We start from the raw sequence: 22,357 nt of genomic DNA, 5'->3' as shown, positions 1-22,357 counted from the left end.
TACTCTCCTAGAGGAGAGCTGCGGCTATTTATTTAGGGTCCCGATAACTGCCACACGTGTGGTGTATCGGATAGTTGTGCCACACGCCTCGTGTGGCATGGACAGCAACCAGCCCACACACCTACATGTGGGCAAAACAACTAATATCCACACACATCCTTTTTTCCCTCCCGAACCCTCTCATACGCATGCGTGTGGGCGAAGTTGATAACGCCCACATGCCCGTATGTCAGGCCTCGTACCCTCCTGGTCCCGCACGCGACGCGTGACGCCCACTGCGCGCCCGCAGTTGCCATGGTCCAGACCCTCGTCCATGTTCGTTTAACTGCAGTTGCCATGGTTGCTCAACTGCCGTTGCCATGTATGATCTGATCTAATGTAGTTGCCATGATTTCATAACTTTAGGAGTTGCCACATACTAACACTAGGCAGTTGAGAGAGTTGCCATGTGACCACAAGCATGCTAGGGCAGTTGCTATGTAAAAGGGAAGAGTTGCCATCTGTTTACGTGCATGTTAGGGCAGTTGCCATGTACGTGCACGTTGGGGCAGTTGCCATGTACCATGCAAAAACACATGGCAACTCGGTAAAAGAGAGTTGCCATCTGCTTACATGCACACTAGGCAGTTGTCGTGTACCCTACAAAAACACATGGCAACTTGGGTAAAAAAAGATTTGCCACCTGCTTATAAAGCACACTAGGGGCAGTTGCCATGTGCGCTGCAAAAACACATGGCAACTAGCAGCTTGGGTGTGGGAGAGGGGACGGGCGTGTGGGCGAGATGGCAAATGCCCACACATGTACTTGACCTTGACATTGTAGCTTGTTTTCTAGCACTCCAAGAAACAAGGTTTGAACAAAAGAATACCGCAAATTCTCCGGTTGACTTTATGTCATCGATACATCCTACCCAGTCAGCATCACAGAAAGCACTAATAAGTGAAGAACTAGAGCGTCTGAACTGAAGTCCCAAACTCATAGTGTGCTTAATATATCGTACAATCCTCTTGACAGCTGACCAATGAGTGGAAGTTGGAGCACGCAGGTATTGACAAATCTTGTTTACAGCAAATGATATGTCTGGTCTTGTCAAAGTCAAATATTGTAGAGCTCCAACAGTGCTTCTATATTTTGTGCTTTTCTCTTCCTTAAGTGGTTCTCCTTCATGTGCTGAAAGTTATTCTGAAGAAGATAATGGTGTTGGTGAAGGCTTGTGATGCTTCATTCCCATACGAGTCAGAAGTTCAGTAGCATATTTTTCCTGACTCAACATTATGCCATCTTGAACTTTCTTAACTTCAATACCTAGGAAGAAGTGTAAATCACCAAGATCCATCAAGGCAAATTCTGAACTTAAATCATGCAAGAGAGCATTAGTGGCATTTTGTGAGGAGCTTGCAACTATGATATCATCAACATAAATTAGCACAAACATGACAGTATTTCCTTTGCTATAAATGAAGAGAGACGTGTCAGCCTTGGATGCAACAAAACCAAGATGCTTCAATTGTAAGCTCAGCCTTGAGAACCATACTCTAGGAGACTGTTTCAGACCATAAAGAGCTTTGTCAAGTTTGCAAACATAGTGAGGTGCTTGTTGATTTTCATACCCTAGTGGTTGCCTCATATAGACATCCTCTTCCAGAACACCATGCAACAACGCGTTCTGAACATCTAGCTATCTAAGACTCCATCCCCTCGAAACAATGCTAGCACAAGTCTTATGGTAGTAGCTTTCACAACAGGACTAAAAGTATCCTCATAATTAATACCATAACGTTGCTTAAATCCTTTTGCAGCTAGACGTGCCTTGTGCCTATCAATAGAGCCATCTTCTTTTCTCTTAATTCTATAAACCCACTTGCAATCAATGATATTTCTACCTCTTTGGCTTGGCACCAAGTGCCATGTTTTATTCTTTATGAGAGCACCATATTCTTCATCCATAGCCTTTTTCCACTTAGGATCTCCAAGTGCATAACTCAATTTTGCTGGTTCACCTGAAATACACAACATGCCATATGGTATAGTGTCATTCGTCCTTATTTTTGGATTTCTAATACCTTTTTGTAAACGGGTCATAACCCTTGGAGTAGTGGCAAGTTGGTGTTGTGGTTGCACAGAAAATTGCACAATCCAACTGTTCACAGAATATCCAGACGATCCTTCCACATGTGCAGACTGGGTAGACGCAGACGATCATGTGGTCATTAGTGTGGCTGATCTAGAGATGAAGCTATCATGGGCCACATGATTTCTGTCCGCAGAAGATCCTGCTGCTGCTGTCGGATGCATGCACGCAGAACCGCCCATTGTTGCTATTGGTTGCATGTGCTTGGGACGGCTTGTCGATGTCGAGCCTGTCGCTGTCCCGGGCTACATACGCGTGGCCCGCGTACTCCCGCCCGTGGAGCGGCCCGCTGCTGTCGACGTCACCTGGCCGGCCCAACAGCTGCTACTATTGGGTGAGCGATCCAAGGCAGATCGGCGCGAGCGATCCGAGGCTGACAGGCACACGAGTGTAGCAGGCGCCGCCGGATCGTCCTCCTTCTCTGCGCCAGCCTCTTCTTCCCCATTCACATGAAAGAACGCCTGATTTTCATGATTTTGATCATTTTGAACCAGATTTTCTTCAGGCACCTGCATAGGCATAACAGCAGGAGTAGAGGAGGAGTATTTTCATCAATTTGGTTAGCAAAATTGTTATCACCCCCTTGATCAAAATCCGGTAGAAGCAATATTTCTTTTCGAAGGAGGGCTTCGGCATTTGGATGGAGAGACTCGAAGGGGAAGACTGATTCATCAAAGATGACATCTTCGGAGATATAGACCCTACCAGTAGAGACATCAAGACACTTACCCCCTTTGTGCATCAGACTGTATCCTAAAAAGACACATTTTTTTTGAACGAAATGCAAGTTTGCGTGTATTATAAGGTCTAATATTTGGACAACAAGCCCAACCAAAAATACGAAGAGATTTGTAATATGGAGTGACACCAAAAAGGTGTGTGATAGAAATCTCAAATTCGATGACTTTGCTAGGACGAATATTAATAAGATATGTGGTAGTAAGAAAAGCTTCATCCCAAAATTTAAGAGGCATAGATGCATGAGCTAACAATGCAAGTCCTACTTCAACAACATGATGGTGTTTTCGTTGAGCAGAGCCATTCTGTTGGTGAGCATGTGGACAGGAGACATGATGTGAAATTCCAATTTTTTAGAAAAAAGGAATTGAGTTTTTCATACTCACCACCCCAGTCTGTTTGCATAGAAAGGATTTTGGAGTTTAACTGGCATTCAACAAGACTTTGGAAATTGATAAAGACTTGGAATACATCAGATCTTTTCTTTAGAAAATAAATCCAAGTAAATTTACTGTAATCATCAATAAAGCTTACATAGTATGAGAATCTACCAACTGATGTAGGGGCTGGTCCCCACACATCTGAAAAAATAAGTTGCAAAGGAGCAGTAGATACACCGGTAGAGATAGGATATGGTAATTGATGACTCTTAGCTTGTTGACACGCATTACAAACTGACTCAACACTAGACTCATAAGGAAGTTTATTTCTACTAAGAACATGCTAAACAATAGTTGAAGAAGGATCACCCAAGTGACGATGCCACTTTCCGAAGACGGTTTGGTAACACTCCATGCTTGTTTATTGGACCATGATGAAGAAACAAATGATACGAGTGGGTAGAGGCCTCCCTCACACTTTCATCTAAGAATGACTCTCGTCGTTGCCAAGTCCTTAACCACAAAAGAATAAGGATAGAATATTATGAGAACTTGGTTATCAAGAGTAAATCGATGAACTGAGACAAGATATTTTGATGCATGAGGAACATGTAAGACATTATTAACATGCAAATTTTTCTTGGGATTTTAACAATTGAGTTACCAATATGAGAAATTTCCATACCCATTCCACTTGCCGTGTGAACTTGGTCACCTCCGTGGTACATTTCTCGCATTGTCAACTTGTCGAGTTCCCCCGTGATGTGCTCGGTAGCGCCGGAATCTACATACCAATTTGTATCAATCCCGTAGGAGTTGGTAATGAGGTTGCCCTTCTTCTTCTCTTCATGGTCGTCATCATACCGATGCCAGCAGGCCCTTAAACCTCCGGCATGAAATTTATAGCAAACCTGGCACTCTGGATAGTCCCCATCATGTTGCTGTTGTTGTTCTTGTGGAGGTTGTCGCTAGTGTTGCTGGTAACCGCCGCCTCCACCTCCGCGAGCAGGAGAAGGAGAGGCATGATCGCCATGGCCGTGCCCTCTGTTCCCTCGCTCGCGACCTCCTCTGTTGCGGTACTGCCCATGATATATAGCATTTGCAAACGAACGGAAGCTTGATGGTCCGTCGCCCAACATCTCCATCCTCTGATCGAATGCTGAAATCTGCGAGAAAAGATCATCAACAGTGATCGAGTTTTTGATGGCGCCGACTACTGCAACGATGGGATCATAGTCCCGATCAAGGCCGGAGAGGATGTAGTCGACCATCTCTCCATCGATCACTGGACGACCGGCAGCTGCAAGCTCATCTCTGAGACTCTTCATCTTGGCGATGAAGGAGTTGCTTGACATATTACCCTTCTTGGTGTTGGAGATGGCAATTCTCTGATTTGTTGTCCGGGATTGGGACTGCGCGGCAGATAGTGTGGTAAGAGCAATCCATAGATCATGAGTACTCTCCTTACCAATGACCTGCACCAGGATTTCACGGGTGAGAGAGTTCAACAGGCAGCTCAGAACCTATTGATCTTTCGCCAGCCACGGTCCATACAGAGGATTTGGCTCAATGGTCGTGGTCTTGTCTGCCTTCGCGACCTCCACCGTTCTTGGCATGCGGCATCTGAGCCGTCAAGGAGGCCGGTTACTTGTGCACCTCGCAACGCTGGCATTACCTGCGCTTTCCAGTGAAGGAAATTTCCCCTCGTGAGCTTCTCTGTTGGTGGAGCTCTGAGGTTGAGGGCGATGGCGCTGGGACTAGCCATAGCTATAGGATTTGGGTTTCTGGCGATAACTGGGTTTTGGGTTTCTGTTTTCGCTGGATGAGGGGATCGCTAGATGCGGGAAGAGACTAGGCCCTGTATACTGTCGTGGTTCTAAGCCTGACAGTAGAGTGGGGGGTAGGTATGGAGAGGCAAGGTCCTAGCTATGGAGAGGTTGTAAGCACAAAGGATGTACGAGTTCAGGCCCTTCTCGGAAGAAGTAACAGCCCTACGTCTCGGAGCCCGGAGGCGGTCGAGTGGATTATGAATTTATGAATTACAAGGTGCCGAACCCCTCTGCCTGTGGAGGAGGGTGGCTTATATAGAGTGCGCCAGGACCCTAGCCAGCCCACGCAGGAGAGGGTTTAAGGTGAGTTAAGTCTGGGGCGTTACTGGTAACGCCCCACATAAAGTGCCTTTACTATCATAAAGTCTACTTGATTACAGGCCGTTGCAGTGCAGAGTGCCTCTTGACCTCCTGGTGGTCGAGTGAGTCTTCGTGGTCGAGTCCTTCAGGCCAGTCGAGTGAATCCTCGTTGGTCGACTGGAAGGTGACCTCTTCTAAGGATGTCCTGGGGTAAGTTACTTGGATCAGGTCCATGACCCTATCCTAGGTACATAACCCCATCATTAGCCCCCGAATGGATCGAGGCTTCGAGTGAAGAAGGAGTTGATGTCGTTTCCGATTAATCTTTGTGCTCCGGTTGTGCGCTGTTCTGGACCAAAGAATCCCTTTGTCGACAGGAAACAACTTGCCTTCAGTCGACTTGATCCATTCTGTTTTTGCGTCGAGTGATCTTTCAGGCTTCGACGATCTCCGAGCGACGGATCGCCGGAAACACCGCGCCTGACAGACTGATTTGTTGCTCGCGGATTCCGCGGGATGCGAAATTTTGGGGCGCGCGCGAAGCGGGGCGGACCGCGGCGTTCGGATGGGACGGGGCATAGACGCCTCGATCTCCGCGCCGCCTTTTTCGCCACGTATCCCGCCTGCATAACTGTTCCAGATATGATTAGATCGCCCGGGCCCACCTGTCATCCACTCGGAAGGGACCTTATAAATGTGCCCGGCGAGGATTTCTGTGCTGCGCCTTAGCATTCTTCTGCTTCCTTCCTCCCTGCTCAGCGTGCTCGTTCTCGCCCCCGCACCACTTCCCTTTGCGCATCTCGCCGGCGACCATGGCCAAGGAGAAGACGGCGGCGCTGGAGCGCGCAAAGAAGGCGTCGGCATCGGAGAAGGCGAAAGGAAGATCTACCAGCCGCGGAGGGTCCTCGTCCAGATCCCGCCTGCCGAAGGGCTGGGTCCAAGGAGACTGGATCCAGTCGACCATCACGGAGAAAGACCTCCTCGACATGGCCAACGAGGGCTTGATCCCCCACGGAGCTGCGAGGCTTCCGGGGAAGGAGTGGCAGCCCCAGCCAGAAGAGGGTGAGTGTGTGCTTTTGGCCACCCATGTTGATCGCGGGTTTTCCTTGCCGCCGAGTGTTTTCTTTCGTGGCTTTTTGAACTTCTTCGGAGCGCAGCTCCACCACTTTACCCCAAACTCCATTGCCTATCTTGCTGCGTTCGTGTCCATGTGTGAGGGTTTCTTGGGCTGTCGACCGCACTGGGGTTTGTTCAAACATATATTCACGTGTCGATCTCAGACCGTGAAGAAGGCGAGCCCCGGTGATGAGAGAACCCGAGTCGTCCAAATGTGCGGGGGCCTGGGGATTCAGGTGAGGAATAAGAGCACCTTCCCGCCCATGACCTTTCCCGAGTCCGTTAGAGGCTGGCAGTCGACTTGGTTCTACTGCCAGGTCCAGTCGACGCCAGGGCAGTCGAGTGGACTCCCTCCGTTCACCATGGACCGAGTGAGCAAGCCTTCCCCTCTGAAGCTGATTCCGGAGAAGAGAGCCGACGTGAAGATGTTGATGGAGCGCGTGGTGCAGTTGGTTCGGGAGGGAGTGACAGGCATGGACCTCTTGGAGGTTTTCCTCAGGCGTCGCATCCAGCCTCTCCAGTTCCGGAGCCACTACATGTGGTTGTACTGTGGGACCGAAGACGAGACCAGAGTCCATCCAGAAGCAGTCGACGATGTCACTCTGGAAAGATGGATGGCGGCCGTCACCGGAAATAAGGACAACCCGCGCGGAGCCAGAAGGGTTCCTCCACTCGACCACAACAGCGACTCAAACAAGGTACACTTGCTCTGCTCTCCACTGCGCCCTCATCGTATTCATTTCTGTTAATCCTGCCGACTGGTCGACTGATTCTTGTCTGGGCATTTGTTAGGCCCTCACCGAGCTGTACTCGATGCCCCATGGGGCACAAGCTTCGACTGAGGAGGGCGAGGCGAGCGGAGGCGAGAGCCAGGAAGAGGAGGAATGGGACTCGGATGTCGCAGAGGACGATGACGACGATGATGATGATGTCGGTGATGAAGACGACGTCGAGGACGAGGAAGAGGAGGAGGAGGAGGTCGTGCCACCGCGCTCGGAAAGGCGGTCGAAGCTCGTCCACGACCCTTCGACTGAACGTGGCAAGGGGGTTGCGACGCAGTCGACCAAGCGCCCTAGGACCACCTCTCCAGCGCCGACTGAAAAGGCGCCGAAGCAGCCCAGGGCGGCCTCGTCGAAGCCGATCAAACTCTTGCCGAAGATGAAGGTGTCCATCCCTACCATATCAGGGTAACCGTGCTGCTCATATTTTTTTATTCTGTGTGAACTTCATTTCTGGTCGACGCTGAAGTTAGTCGACTGATCCTTTGGAGTTGCAGTGCTGCTACTTCTGAGACCTCGGCCCGGGCCGATGACCACGAGATGGAGGATGCGGCAACTTCGAACCCAGGTACTGTATTCTTAACACCGTTTTTAGTCGACTGACTCGCGACCTCTGATCCTGACTCTTCTTCGCAGCTCCACCCAACACTGTTATCAATCTCCCTGACGACGACGAGGATGAAGAACCACTGACACGCAGGAGGAGTCGGAAAGCGTCCGCCAGTAAGGTACCTCAGGATGTGACGGCGCCTGAGATTCTGACTGTGGAGGAAGGGAACACCACTCGACACACGGTGTCCTTCGCAAATCCACTGACGAGTGCTCAGCAGCCCTCCCTCTTTACGACGCACCACATCCCAGAGGACCAAGCTGGCTCAGCGAAGGAGGCAATACGCCAGGCGGGACTCATGATAGAGCAGCTGAAGACCATCCGAGACGCGAGCCAGGCAGCTTATGACGCCAGCTCTGCCCTCCAAAGCAATGTCCAGGTCAGTCGACCGCTGTTTGTTCTGTTGGATATGCTACCAAAAACTTTTCTTTTCTGGAATTTATAGCAGTCACCCACTGGGTGTGTCGAATAAACTCCGTGTTAGCGGGGGCACGCTGAGTGCACCCGCTGGGTGTAGTCCCCAAGGCTAAGGTCGACTGCTTGCAGTCGGCCTTAGGCTTTATGATGTCAATCTTTCCGTCAGTCGACTGGTCGACTGGATTTCACAAACCGGTGGGGGCACGCTGAGTGCACCCACTGGGTGTAGTCCCCGAGACTGTGGTCGACTGCTTGCAGTTGATCACAGTCTTAGAGAATGCATTTTTTTTGAGGTCGACTGGTCGACTTTGTCTTCAACAGGATTAGTGGGGGCACGCTGAGTGCACCCACTGGGTGTAGTCCCCGAGACTACGGTCGAATGCTTGTATTCGGCTGTAGTCTTAGAAACGTGTGTTTTTCCCTTTTCACTCGGAAGTGAATTATTTTTGACATTTAGTCGATTGGTTCTTCGCAGAACTCTTGTGATCTTGTGGCTCGCTACTCAGAGCTGGAACAAAAACATACTCAAGTCGAGTTGAGCTTGAAGCTGGTTCAGGAGAAATTGACAAAGGCAAAGGAGGAGACCGAAGGTATGTTTGGTGAGACTCTGACGACTGCTTTTCCCCTTGCTTGTTTCAGAATCTGATCTTGCTGTAACTTGCAGGTAAGGTAAGGGAGGCTCAGCAGAAGAAAGACCTTGAGCTAGCTGAGAAGATCAAGCTTGCTGACGAGAAGTTAGCTTCAGTCACCAAGCTCGAACAAGACAATACCAATCTGAAAGCTGCTCTTGGGATTGCCAACAAGGAGGTCAGTCGACTGAAAACTGACAAAGTTGCCCTGACCGACCAAGTCAGCAAATTGACTGAGAAGAAAACTGAACTGGAGGCCTTCCTGAGTGGCCTTGCCAAGAAGTTGTTCCTTATGCTTGAAGGTAGACCTCCATGTTTGGCAAATATTTCCAATTGTGGCTTTTTCCATTCGACTATCTCCTTGACTTAGTGATCACCCTTGCAGAATTTTGTCAAAACTTTGAAGAAGAAACCAGCCGACTGGAGCCAAACCTTGACCCCGTCAATTCTCCGGTGAACGACGAAGTTGCCATGGATGTTTTCCGACTGGAGTCTCGTGTTGCAGCTGTCGTGGACTATCTCGCAAGGCTGAAGGCCGCCACATCTCGCATCGACTCGATGCTCTGGCCTGAGGAGACACTTCAGAATGACCTTGAGTCGCTGATGGCCCGCTTGAACACGATCCCTGGTCGAGTGCAGGAGTGGAAGAAGTCCTCGGCTCGGTGTGGTGCAGATGTCGCTCTGTGTCTGGCCCGAGTCCACTGCAAAGATGCGCGAGAAGAGAAGCTGGCGGCCCTTCGGGTGGCCAATACCAAGAAGCACGACTTCAGATCCTTTATGGAAACTTTCCTTGCAGCTGCCACTCGGATCGCCGACGGGATTGACCTTGATGAATTTGTTGCACCTTCCAGCCCTCCACAGGAGGGGTAAAAAACCTCTTCTGGCTCGACGCTTTAAATTTGCCTCGGTATGCCGAGTGAAATTGTAACCGACAAACCTTAACAGGCTTGACGCCTGAGCACTTTCGGTTCCTTTAGATGTCGATTCAAACTTGGATTTGGTGCTTGAATACGATTGCCTTCGGCTCAGAATGTCTTTTGCAGGTTCAAAGCAAGGTGCCTGTGCTGCAATCGACTTATTCTTTAGTCCACTTAGACGAGCACTGGGCTGCAGCTAAGCCCTCCGAATGAGAGGGTTGCTCTCCACTTGGCAGGGTTTTTATACCTTAGGCGAGCGCTTGGACTGCAGCTAAGCCCCCGAGTGAGAGGGTTGCTCTTCACTCGGTAGGATTTTTGTAACTTAGGCGAGCACAGGGCTGCAGCTAAGCCCCCGAGTGAGAGGGTTGCTCTTCACTCGGTAGGATTTTCACAACTTAGGCGAGTGCTTGGACTGCAGCTAAGCCCCCGAGTGAGAGGGTTGCTCTTCACTCGGTAGGATTTTTACAACTTAGGCGAGCACACGGCTGCAGCTAAGCCTCCGAGTGAAAGTCTGGCTTACCACTCGGTAGGATTTTGATAAACTTAGGCGAGTGCTTGGACTGCAGCTAAGCCCCCGAGCGAGAGGGTTGCTCTTCACTCGGTAGGATTTTTATAACTTAGGCGAGCACAGGGCTGCAGCTAAGCCTCCGAGTGAAAGTCTGGCTTACCACTCGGTAGGATTTTGATAAACTTAGGCGAGTCCTTGGACTGCAGCTAAGCCTCCGAGTGGAAGGCTGGCTTACCACTCGGTAGGATTTTTATAACTTAGGCGAAACGGATTCGCAGCTAAGCCTCCGAGTGGGAGTCTGGCTCACCACTCGGTAGGATTTTTACAAACTTAGGCGAAACGGATTCGCGGCTAAGTCACCCACTGAGGGGGAATTTTATTGGACAAAAATAAAAAGTGACAGAAATTATGGAGGAACTTTGACACTATTATTTTGAGGTCCATGAACTACAGAAGTACTTTATTGAAACTCATCCGAGTGATAAACTTAAGTGTAGAATGGGCGGAGTAGCTCCGCGTTCCAAGCTCGGGGTTCGTCGATATTATGCTCGACGTTGTAAAGACGGTACGCCCCGTTGTGGAGGACCTTGGTGACGATGAAGGGGCCTTCCCAAGAAGGAGCAAGCTTGTGTGGTTTGTGCTGATCCACTCGGAGAACCAAATCCCCTTCCTGGAAGGCTCGACCTCTCACATTTCTGGCGTGGAAACGGCGCAAATCTTGTTGGTAGATGGTCGAACGGATCAGAGCCATCTCCCTTTCTTCCTCTAAAAGGTCGACTGCGTCCTGCCGCGCTTGTTCAGCTTCTGCTTCGTTGTAGATTTCAATTCGAGGAGCATTGTGGAGAAGATCACTCGGCAAGACTGCTTCAGCTCCGTAGACCAAGAAGAATGGAGTTCTTCCGGTCGACTGATTAGGTGTGGTCCGCAGTCCCCAAAGAACTGAGGGAAGTTCGTCGACCCAAGCTCCAGCTGCGTGTTTGAGATCACGCATCAATCGAGGCTTCAATCCCTTAAGAATTAGTCCATTAGCTCGCTCTGCTTGTCCATTCGACTGCGGATGAGCGACTGATGCGTAGTCGACTCGTGTGCCCTGGGAGTTGCAGAAGGTTCTGAATTCCTCTGAGTCAAAGTTTGACCCATTATCCGTAATGATGCTGTGCGGGACTCCATATCTGAATATTAGTTCCCTGATGAAGCTAACAGCAGTACCGGTGTCAAGGCTCTTGATTGGTTTAGCCTCGATCCACTTGGTGAATTTGTCGACTGCCACCAGTACATGCGTGAAGCCACTTCGTCCTGTTCTCAAAGGGCCGACCATGTCCAGCCCCCAAACTGCAAAAGGCCAGACGAGTGGGATGGTCTTCAAAGCTGACGCAGGCTTGTGCGACATATTCGAGTAGAACTGACATCCCTCGCACTTATCCACTATCTCCTTTGCCATCTCATTCGCCTTGGGCCAGTAAAATCCGGCTCGGTATGCTTTGGCCACGATGGTCCGAGAGGACGCATGATGACCACAGGTCCCCGAGTGAATATCATTGAGGATGAGTCGACCTTCTTCTGGTGTTATGCACTTCTGACCGACTCCAGTCGCGCTTTCTTTGTATAATTGTCCTTTGATTACGGTAAAGGCCTTAGATCGACGGACGATCTGTCGAGCCTCTTCCTCATCCTCCGGAAGCTCTTTCCTCAAGATATATGCGACATACGGAATCGTCCAGTCGGGAATGACCACCAAAACCTCCATGATCAAGTCGACCACCGCTGGGACTTCAACTTCAGTCGGATCTGTGGCGCTCTTGGGCTGCGGAGTTTCTTCGGTGAAAGGATCTTCTTTGACTGACGGAGTGTGTATATGCTCCAAGAACACACCACTCGGAATGGCTTCTCTCTTGGAACCTATCTTTGCTAGATCATCAGCTGCTTGATTTTTCAGTCGGGGTATATGATGGAGCTCCAACCCCTCGAACTTCTTCTCCAGCTTCCTCACTGCACTGCAGTATCCAGTCATGGCTGGGCTTCTCACATCCCACTCTTTCATCACCTGATTGACCACTAAATCCGAGTCGCCATAGACCATTAGGCGACGGACGCCGAGTGAAATGGCCATGCGCAACCCATATAGGAGGGCCTCATATTCTGCCTCATTGTTGGAGGAATCAAAGTGAATCTGGAGCACATATCTGAGCTTATCTCCTCTAGGGGAAACCAGGACAACCCCAGCACCGGAACCATTCAACATCTTAGAGCCATCAAAAAACATGGTCCAATGCTCCGAGTGAACTTCAGTCGGCTGCTGTTGTTCAATCCACTCGGCGAGGAAATCTGCTATCGCCTGGGACTTAATGGCTTTCTTTGCCTCAAACTTGATATCAAGGGGAAGAAGTTCAATCGCCCATTTGGCCACTCGACTAGTTGCATCTCTGTTGTGCAAAATCTCTGATAGTGGAGCGTCGCTGACGACTGTGATGGAATGGTCAGAGAAATAATGAGCAACCTTCTTTGTGGTCATGTATATTCCATACACAAGCTTCTGATAATGAGGATATCTCTGCTTGGATGGAGTCAAGACTTCAGACAAATAATACACTGGGCGCTGAACTTTGAGAGCTTTTCCTTCTTCTTCCCGCTCGACCGTTAGCACAGTACTGACGACTTGTCCTGTGGCTGCGATGTAGAGCAACAGAGGCTCTTTGCTGATTGGAGCAGCAAGCACCGGCTGGGTGGAGAGCAGAGCTTTTAGCTCGGCAAACGCTGCATCAGCTTCTGGAGTCCACTCGAACTTGTCAGCCTTCTTCATCAGTCGGTAAAGAGGCAGTGCCTTTTCACCGAGTCGTGAGATGAATCGACTTAATGCGGCCAAGCATCCGGTAAGCTTCTGGACATCGTGCACTCGCACAGGGCGTTTCATTCGGAGAACAGTGCCAATCTTCTCTGGGTTAGCGTCGATTCCCCGTTCAGAAACGAGAAAACCGAGTAACTTGCCACCAGGAACTCCAAATGTGCACTTTGATGGATTGAGCTTGATATCATACCTTCTGAGGTTGGCAAATGTTTCGGCGAGGTCAGCGAGCAGGTCGGAACCTTTTCGTGACTTGACAACAATATCATCCATATAAGCTTCCACATTCCGACTGATTTGGGTGAGTAGACACTTCTGAATCATTCGCATAAATGTGGCTCCGGCATTCTTGAGGCCGAATGGCATGGTGATATAGCAGAAGCACCCGAATGGAGTGATGAAAGCTGTTTTTACCTCATCGGGCCCGTACAGACGGATCTGATGGTACCCGGAGTAAGCATCTAAAAAAGACAACCTCTCGCATCCCGCGGTCGAGTCAACAATTTGATCTATGCGAGGGAGAGGAAAGTGATCTTTCGGGCAGGCCCGGTTGATGTGCTTGAAATCAATGCACATTCGGAGCGACTTGTCCTTCTTAGGAACCATGACGACATTAGCGAGCCACTCGGAGTGGTATATCTCTCGGATAAATCCTGCCGCCAACAGTCGAGCCACTTCTTCACCGATGGCCTTTCTCTTCTGGACGGCGGACTGCCGAAGATGCTCTTTGACTGGTTTTGCAGACGAGTCGACTCTTAGGCGATGCTCAGCCAGTCCCCTGGGAACACCTGGCATGTCAGCGGGCTTCCATGCAAAAATGTCCCAGTTCTCACGGAGGAACTGGATGAGCGCTTCTTCCTATTTTGGGTCGAGTGTTGTGGAGATGCGGGTCGGAGCTGCTTCGGGGTCGGTCGGGTGAATGTGAACAGGCTTCGTCTCACCGGACGACTGGAATGCAGACTCTATGGCGGGCTTCTTGGATCGCAGCAAGTCACTCGGATCTGCGTTTTGCTTGTATTCTTCGAACTCGACCGCTATCACTTGGGAATCGGCAATCTTGGAGCCCTTCTGAAAGCACTCCTCTGCCTTTTTCCTATCACCGGTGACAGTGATCACACCTTTGGGACCGGGCATCTTCAATTTGAGGTACACGTAACATGGTCGAGCCATGAACCATGCATAGGCTGGTCTCCCCAAAATGGCATGATATGCACTTTGAAAATCCACGACCTCAAACGTCAACTTTTCTTTGCGAAAATGCTTCGAATCACCAAACACTACGTCCAAAGCTATCTGGCCGAGTGACTCGGCCTTCTTCCCTGGTATAACTCCATGGAAGCTCATGTTACTAGTGCTCAGTCGGGACATCGGAATGCCCATACCTTTCAATGTGTCTGCATACAATAAGTTCAGCCCAATTCCACCATCCATCAGCACCTTTGTCAGTCGAGTGCCTTCGACAACTGGATCGACCACCAAAGCTTGCCTCCCGGGGGTGGCAATATGAGTCGGGTGATCAGATTGGTCGAATGTGATGGGTGTTTGAGACCACTTCAGATAATTTGCCTTTGCTGGGGCAACCATGTTCACCTCTCGGTTAATCACTTTCAGTCGACTTCTGCTTTCCACATCTGCAAAGATCATCAGAGTGGAGTTGATATGCGGATATCCTCCCTCACTGTCCTCTTTGTCTTCGGCCTTGTCCGACTCCTTCTCCTTGTCCTTAGACTGTTTTCCCTGAAACTGCTGGATCAGGAGTCGACATTGGCGAGTGGTGTGCTTTGGGTAAATGATATTCCCCTCTTCATCTTTCTTCGTGTGAATGTGACACGGCATATCCATCACGTCGTTCCCTTCTTTATCCTTTACCTTCTTGGGGTTCCAGGATCCTTTTGGTTTCCCCTTAAACTTTCCTTGAGTCACGGCCAGGGCCTCTCCAGGAGCTGCCGGTTCAGCCTTCCGCTTCTGTTTCCGACTGGTGTTTCCTTTTTCCGACTGACTCGGCTTGTGCTTGCCGCTTCGGAGTCGGTTTTCTTCTTCGCCGTTGGCGTACTTGGTAGCAATCTCCATCATCCGACTCAAGGTCATGTCACCGGTTCGACCAAATTTCAAACTCAGTTCTCTGTTCTTGACGCCGTCTTTGAAGGCGCATACTGCCTGATGATCAGAGACATTTTCCACAGTGTGGTGCAAAGTGATCCACCTCTGAATATACTCTCTGAGAGTCTCATTAGTTTTCTGCACGCAGACTTGCAACTCTGTCAATCCCGCTGGTCGCTTGCAAGTCCCTTCAAACATTCTGACGAACACTCGGGACAGATCTTCCCAAGTGTAAATGCTGCTAGGAGGTAATTGAGTCAACCATGCCCTGGCAGAACCTTCCAACATGAGGGGTAAATGCTTCATGGCCACCTCGTCGTTCCCACCACCGATCTGAACTGCCACTCGGTAGTCTTCAAGCCAAGTTTCAGGCTTAGACTCACCAGTGAACTTGCTGACTCCTGTTGCCAACCTGAAATTGGGGGGGATAACTGCGGCTCTGATAGCTCTGCTGAAACATTCAGGACCAGAAACATGTACTCGACTGCTCGTGGGTACATCTCTGTCGAGTGCGCCTCGATGGGCTCTGTTCCGGTCGACCAACCCTTGCACGATAATGGATCGCGCGTCGAAGCCTGGCTCTCTGGGGTCAACTGGAACCCTACGCCCTGTACTGTACTGACGCCTATCATCTGGCTGCCGAGGAGCGTAAGACCCACCCCTCGGAGGGGAATAGGGCACTCGACGCCTATCATCTCGGTCGAGTCTGTCGCCATATTGATCTCGCCGATTCTCACGCCCTTCGCGCCGTGGAGGCGATCTGGGGCTGTGAGCCGACTGAACCGTATTCACAGTGACAGATCGACTGTGAATTCTGTTGCGCGACTGAGACACGGCTGAATTCTGATCTTCTGCTGCCCGGAGCAGATCCCTGATCTGCAGCAAACCTCTGCCAGCTTCCGACTGCGAAGGCTGAATGGACTCTGCTATACGGGTCGCAGCTGCTAAATTCTGAATTGGGGTTCGATATACCTGAGTCGGCGGGAAGAGTTGACGTCGACTGGTGTCGGGAACTCGTTGCCGCGCGCGCTCGTCGAGTGCTCGCTGAAGGTTCTCCAGTCGAGTGCGCTCGGCCAAATTGGCCAGACGCGCCTCCTCCAAGGCACGAGCCTCGGGGGTTTCCCCTGCGATGGGAATACGCAGGGGATCCTCGTTCCTGCGGCGAAGCTCTTCTCTTTGCAGAGAGTCGAGTGGCTCGGGCTGGTACTCTTCGTAGTCTCGTGCAGGGTCGCCGCTGTCACCTGCTCCACCACCACGGGCGAAGCCAGGAGGGCTGTGGGGCCCGTCGACCATCAAGATTTCCGCCGCTGGATCACTGCTTCCGCACTCGGATGCAGTCTCTCCGGAGCCAGTCGACTGATCGAACAAGCCGTAGAGAGATTCGTTGGGCTCGATTGCCGCAACTTGTGTAGTGGCCGATTGGCGAGCCACCGCGTGACTCACCCATCGCTGAAGCCTCGACCGGCCTGAGCGCTTGCGCTGGCGGGAGACCGGGAGGGTGGACGATGGAGGAGCCGACCGATACTGGGTCGACGGTTGCCGCAGCAGAACGCCGCGGACACATGCGCGAAAATGCGTCGCACCGCGGACGGGGAGCGCGTCTACGTCGAGTGGAGCCTCCTGGAGCCATGCGGAGTCGTCGGCGATGAAGGTGAGAGTGCCGAGGCGGATCTCTTGACCCTTGACCAAAACTCCAGCAGACACCATGATGAGAGTACTCGGAAGAATCGCAACTTCTCCACTAAATCGCTAAAACACCGGCCCCACGGTGGGCGCCAACTGTCGTGGTTCTAAGCCTGACAGTAGAGTGGGGGGTAGGTATGGAGAGGCAAGGTCCTAGCTATGGAGAGGTTGTAAGCACAAAGGATGTACGAGTTCAGGCCCTTCTCGGAAGAAGTAACAACCCTACGTCTCGGAGCCCGGAGGCGGTCGAGTGGATTATGAATGTATGAATTACAAGGTGCCGAACCCCTCTGCCTGTGGAGGAGGGTGGCTTATATAGAGTGCGCCAGGACCCTAGCCAGCCCACGCAGGAGAGGGTTTAAGGTGAGTTAAGTCTGGGGCGTTACTGGTAACGCCCCACATAAAGTGCCTTTACTATCATAAAGTCTACTTGATTACAGGCCGTTGCAGTGCAGAGTGCCTCTTGACCTCCTGGTGGTCGAGTGAGTCTTCATGGTCGAGTCCTTCAGGCCAGTCGAGTGAATCCTCGTTGGTCGACTGGAAGGTGACCTCTTCTAAGGATGTCCTGGGGTAAGTTACTTGGATCAGGTCCATGACCCTATCCTAGGTACATAACCCCATCATATACCATATTAGATTGGCGAAAACATTCCTACTCTCCTAGAGGAGAGCCGCGACTATTTTTTTTATATGTTGGCAAAATATCTTGCCGTGAGGTACAAGAGAAGGATTAAGAACCCTGTTTGATTACAAGAAGGAATAGATATGGGAGAGGGAGAGAGATATAGTTGAGATTACATGAAGTACTACTCAAACTCTAACAGCCCATTAATTTAGTCAATGTTTGTTTTAGATTCTTTTTCCCATTGTTTTGTTCTTAAAAGGTAATACCATTGTCGCTCATTCATTCTTCCTTGGGAAATTTAATTCTTTCTTTTATGGGTATTTTTGCTTCATTTTTTTATTTATGTTTTTGGTTTCTATGCGTTTTACTTTTTCCTTTTTCTTTCCTTTATTGGTTATTTTTTTTGTGGGTTTTTGCTTAGTTTAATTATATATAAACAAATACTATATACTCCCTCCGTCCCGAAAAACATGTCGCAGTGACATTTTTGCGAAAAACCCCTCTGCGAATTCCCGATACAACCCACAGTCCCTGGTTGTCTTCCTCGCAGCCTCACTCGTCTCCCCTGCGCGCCGGAGCCCTCCCTCTCGGCTCCCCCCGCGCTGGAGCTCCCCTGCTCGGCTCCCCTGCGCGTCGCCGGAGCTGCCTCGCCCCACACCTCCACCTCGTTGCTTCCCTCTCTTTGTTCCCTTGCTCGTTCCCCATGGTGAACCACGGGAAGGAGAAAGCTTGATTTTTGTTCTCGATCTGCTCTCCGACGGCGGCGGCCTTCCCCGAGCTTTGCAAGCTGGAGCTGTCCCTTCCCGTCGTCGATCTGCTCTCCGCGACGCCGCCTGCCTCCCCGGACCATCCCCTCTCGCTCAGCTGCGACTCCCTCCCTGGAGCAGCCGCTCCCGCCCAACCCAAAGCCGTCGGTCGTGGCTATGCCGCAGCACGCTCCCTCCCCCCTCTTCTTGGGGACCGGATTGTGGCCGAGGAGGAGCTTGCCCTTGTCGCCCAGCAGCTCCCGCTCCAACGGGCTCGTCCACAAGTCCGGCCGCTCTTCCCTCTTCCGGTCCGCCCTCCTCCCTCCCCTCCCCTCCCGTGGCTTGCTCTATTTTGTTATCTTCCTTCTTTCTTTGTCCTGATGATTTTTACTGATGGAGTTGTACACATAGGCGACCCAAATCCAACATTTTAGTAAGATTTGTACTGTCTCAAAATTCACCCGTGAACTCTGACTCTGAAATTAGTACTGTCTCAAAGTTCAATAAGATTTGCTCATTGTTGCGCAGTACTGAATCATGGATTATATTGTGGCTCTGCAGGTCTAGCCCATCGACGATGACGGCTCCTCCTCATGCTCATCAGACTCGTGCACAAGTGCTCTGCAAGTCTGCATTGGGTAAAGTCTGAATTTTTCATTTTTACTACCGTCAAAATTCAGTTGTCAAAGAAAGTGCCATCAACATGTCAATGGCCATGCTAGACAGAGTTCTTATTCATGTCTAGGCAGAGTTCTTATTTATGACAAAACTGGATGTCTAGACAGAGTTCTTATTCATGTCTACTCCATCAGTAATTGTGTTAGAATCAAAACTGCTTCCCATATGAACTTTACTGAAAAAATCAGTCACCATTCTAAATTTTGACAGTACTCTACAAACTGCTTCTGGGCAGGAAGCAGATACAGTTTTTCTTGGTGGGCGTGGTTTTGGAACAGCCATGTCTTCTCTAATTTTGACAGTGCTTGAGTTTAGAGTATGGTTATACTTTTGCTTAGGGTAAGTTAACACGTCTCTTTCTACAATTTTTAAATGCTTCTTCTCAGGAAGGGAATTATGTTTGTAAGGATAGTGTATTTTGCAAAGGCTTTTGTACTTGATGTTTTTATGTCTAACTACCAACTGTTTATTCTTAAATAAAAACAGCAGGGTAATTCTTTTCTTACTGGTGCTCCTGATTATGAAGATGGTCAACTAGACACTAAGAGATATGGTGAGCAATATGCTAGCAAAGGGGAAGATGTTGACCTCATGTTGCTCCCTGAGCAGATACTTTCCTATAGAGATCCAGTAAGCTTGTGCTTCTTTTGCAGTAAAAAAAAATTCTATCCATTAGTGAAATTTTGAAACAGGCCACTGTGGTGCTGTTGCTGTTCAAGCAGGAGTATGTGTACACATATTTGCAGGCTATCCTGAGATTGACTTACAGTTAATTTCTATCCTTAGATTGACTGAACTTCAGTACATTACTTCTGTTCTGACTTGAAGATGTCCTCGAATGCCAAATTTCTCTGCAGACTTTGAACCCCTTTCATTTTCTTCCATGTAAAGTTTTTTTTAAATGGCAGTGGATGTTGAGTAATCTATGCTAGCAATGTGATGTTAGAGAAAGGCGTATTTCTAGACCTGCTTGTAAATTACTCCACACAAACAAGTGCATTTTTCTAGACCTGCTTGTAAATTACTCCACACAAACAAGCAAATTCAGTAGACATTTTTACAAGAATTCAGTAGATTTCTTCCCATGGTTGCTATTTGTTTCTCTTGACCCCTGGTAATTACTCTTGGCCCCTGGTACTCCAAGAAGACTATGCAGTTATCCTAGACTATTGCAATCATCCTTTCAGGTAGCAATAGCCTTTTTTGATTTAAAAGCCTGGCTACCATGGTCCTTGGGTATATTTCATTCTGTGTGCTAACTAGAGAAGACATGGCATGCATGCATGCACATAGGCTGTACTTGTTGAACAGGGGATTTTTTTACCTGGAAATATTGGTTTACTCTAATCCACCCAAACTCAGTCTTCATTTTACTGAATTTAGATTAGATGTTGCCTTGTTTCTACCGGGAGAAGATGTTGGTTTATTCTTTATTTTGATTGTTGTGGTTGCTCGACAAGTTGCCTCTCAGATTATTGCTCTCAGTGCAAACTGGAGTAGATTAATTAATTTGGAGTATGTGGTCTGTGATGGGCTCAACTCTTCCTCCTGATGCTGTAAAACAATCTTGTTCCACTGGATGGATGGAGCATCTTTTTTCATCTGAAAGACACCCCACATTTCTGAAGATAGATACACCTACAGTTTCAGCAGTGAAGTAGTACCACACTCTGATCTGATCTGTTTCCAATTGTAATAAAAGTTGGTTATTTACTTATCAGCTGAGTACAAGTAGTGGAGATTGACTGGTTGTTTCCTTGTGCAAGGTTCACAGCAAAAAACTGGTGTTGAATTCGCCGCCGGCTCCGAGACCTCGACCGGACGGACGGAAGGCGGATTGAAATCGTTGCTATGGCGCTGTATATTATATGCAGTCCCACGTTTTCCTCTTCCTTTATTTAGGTGAGCATCATCATAAAACATGCATCGTCAGACAGGTGTAGGTTGACTGAATATTGACTGAATATTGGGAAGGTGATATTGATCTGAGCAGGATTTGTTTTTATCTCTGAATTTGTATGATATGTGAACCCCAAAACATGCATCGTCAGACAGGTGTAGGTTGATGCCCCTCCATTTTTCACATCACAGACTAGACTAGGTGATCATTTTCTTTTTAAATGCTAGGAAAAGGGGAGGTGTTCACCATTCTATAGAGAGCAGAAAGATTGATGGCTAGGGAAACTCATGGAGAAAAGAAGACAAAGTTCTTCAGTTAACATTGACTGACTGAATATCTACTGATTTTTTCAGTTAACTCATGGAGCAAATCCTTACAGTACCTTCTTCCTGATGAATGTAGCTCTGGCGGCAGCACGGGCAGACGAGCAGCAGCAGTACGGGTAGACGAGCAGCAGCAGTACGGGTAGATGAGCAGCAGCTGTACAGGCAAAGGAGCTCCACCGGCGGCAGGGGACAAGCAGCCACACGGGCGCGCGGGCAGGGGAGAAGGAGCAGCACGATCTTGCGCGGGAGATTGAGGAAGACGCGCGGGAGATCGAGGATCACACGCACGAGCTCCCATTCCACTGGATCGTGGAGGCAGGCTCCGGCGACGCCGGTAGGGGATCGCGGCGGCGCACGCGTGGGAGCTCCAGCAGGATGCGCGGGAGCACGATGGAGGACGCACGCGAGCTTGAGGAAGATGCGCGGGGGTTCCAGGAGGGACGCGCGCGGCAGGAGATTCCGGCGAAGCCCACAGGCAGCGGGAGGGACCGCGGCGGTGCAGGTCTGGGCTGCGGCGGCGGAGGAGGTAATTGGCGACGACAGCGAGAGCAGGTACTTGGTGAAGGTGAGAGCAGGTACTTGGCTACGGCGGAGGAGCTCAGCTGGGCTCGCCGGCCCCTGGCGAATCACGCAGCTGGGCGGCGCCGGCCCCAGGCGACGGGGCGGAGGGACTTGTTTGAAATGCTTTTCAAACCACGAGGGTTTTTTTTGCAAAATTACCAGTGAACTACGCCCGCGACATGTTTTTCGGGACGGAGGGAGTAATATGTGCCAAAATTTTATGATTATATGATTATTTTTACATATTACGATAACGTGCAATTTCGGTGCAAAGTTGTGCGTAAGTTCTTTTAATGTTCTTCTTAAAGGAAATACATTATTGCAGTTACACTATGTGTAAATTATAGTAGAATGCGAAAATGCATTATTATATGCTTATTCTTTGCATATTTCAAAAAGTGCAATTTCAGTGCAAATTGTGTGCATGTTTTGAAAGTTTTTTTCTTTTTCACTATGTTTCTTCTTAAAGAGGTTCATTCTTTTTTTAGAAAACTTCATTATTTTGATTTTCTTTTAGTTTTTCTGAAAGGGTAATACCAAT

At 49.5% G+C, this 22,357-nt stretch overlaps 1 long non-coding RNA gene across 2 annotated transcripts; it reads left to right on the top strand.

Moving 5' to 3' along the window:
• Window positions 1–18,911: 18,911 nt before the first annotated feature.
• On the top strand, window positions 18,912–21,888 carry LOC119341381. Of its 2 annotated transcripts, XR_005165063.1 has the most exons (5): window positions 18,912–18,989; window positions 19,265–19,368; window positions 19,516–19,659; window positions 20,796–20,931; window positions 21,332–21,888. It is a non-coding gene; the product is annotated as an uncharacterized LOC119341381 (long non-coding RNA). The 2 variants fall into 2 exon arrangements; XR_005165062.1 differs by having other exon boundaries at window positions 19,516–20,931.
• Window positions 21,889–22,357: the final 469 nt, after the last annotated feature.

This window comes from Triticum dicoccoides, chromosome 7B (assembly GCF_002162155.2).
Source record: "Triticum dicoccoides isolate Atlit2015 ecotype Zavitan chromosome 7B, WEW_v2.0, whole genome shotgun sequence".
Lineage (NCBI taxonomy): Eukaryota > Viridiplantae > Streptophyta > Magnoliopsida > Poales > Poaceae > Triticum > Triticum dicoccoides.
This window is presented reverse-complemented; position numbering and strand designations above follow the sequence as displayed.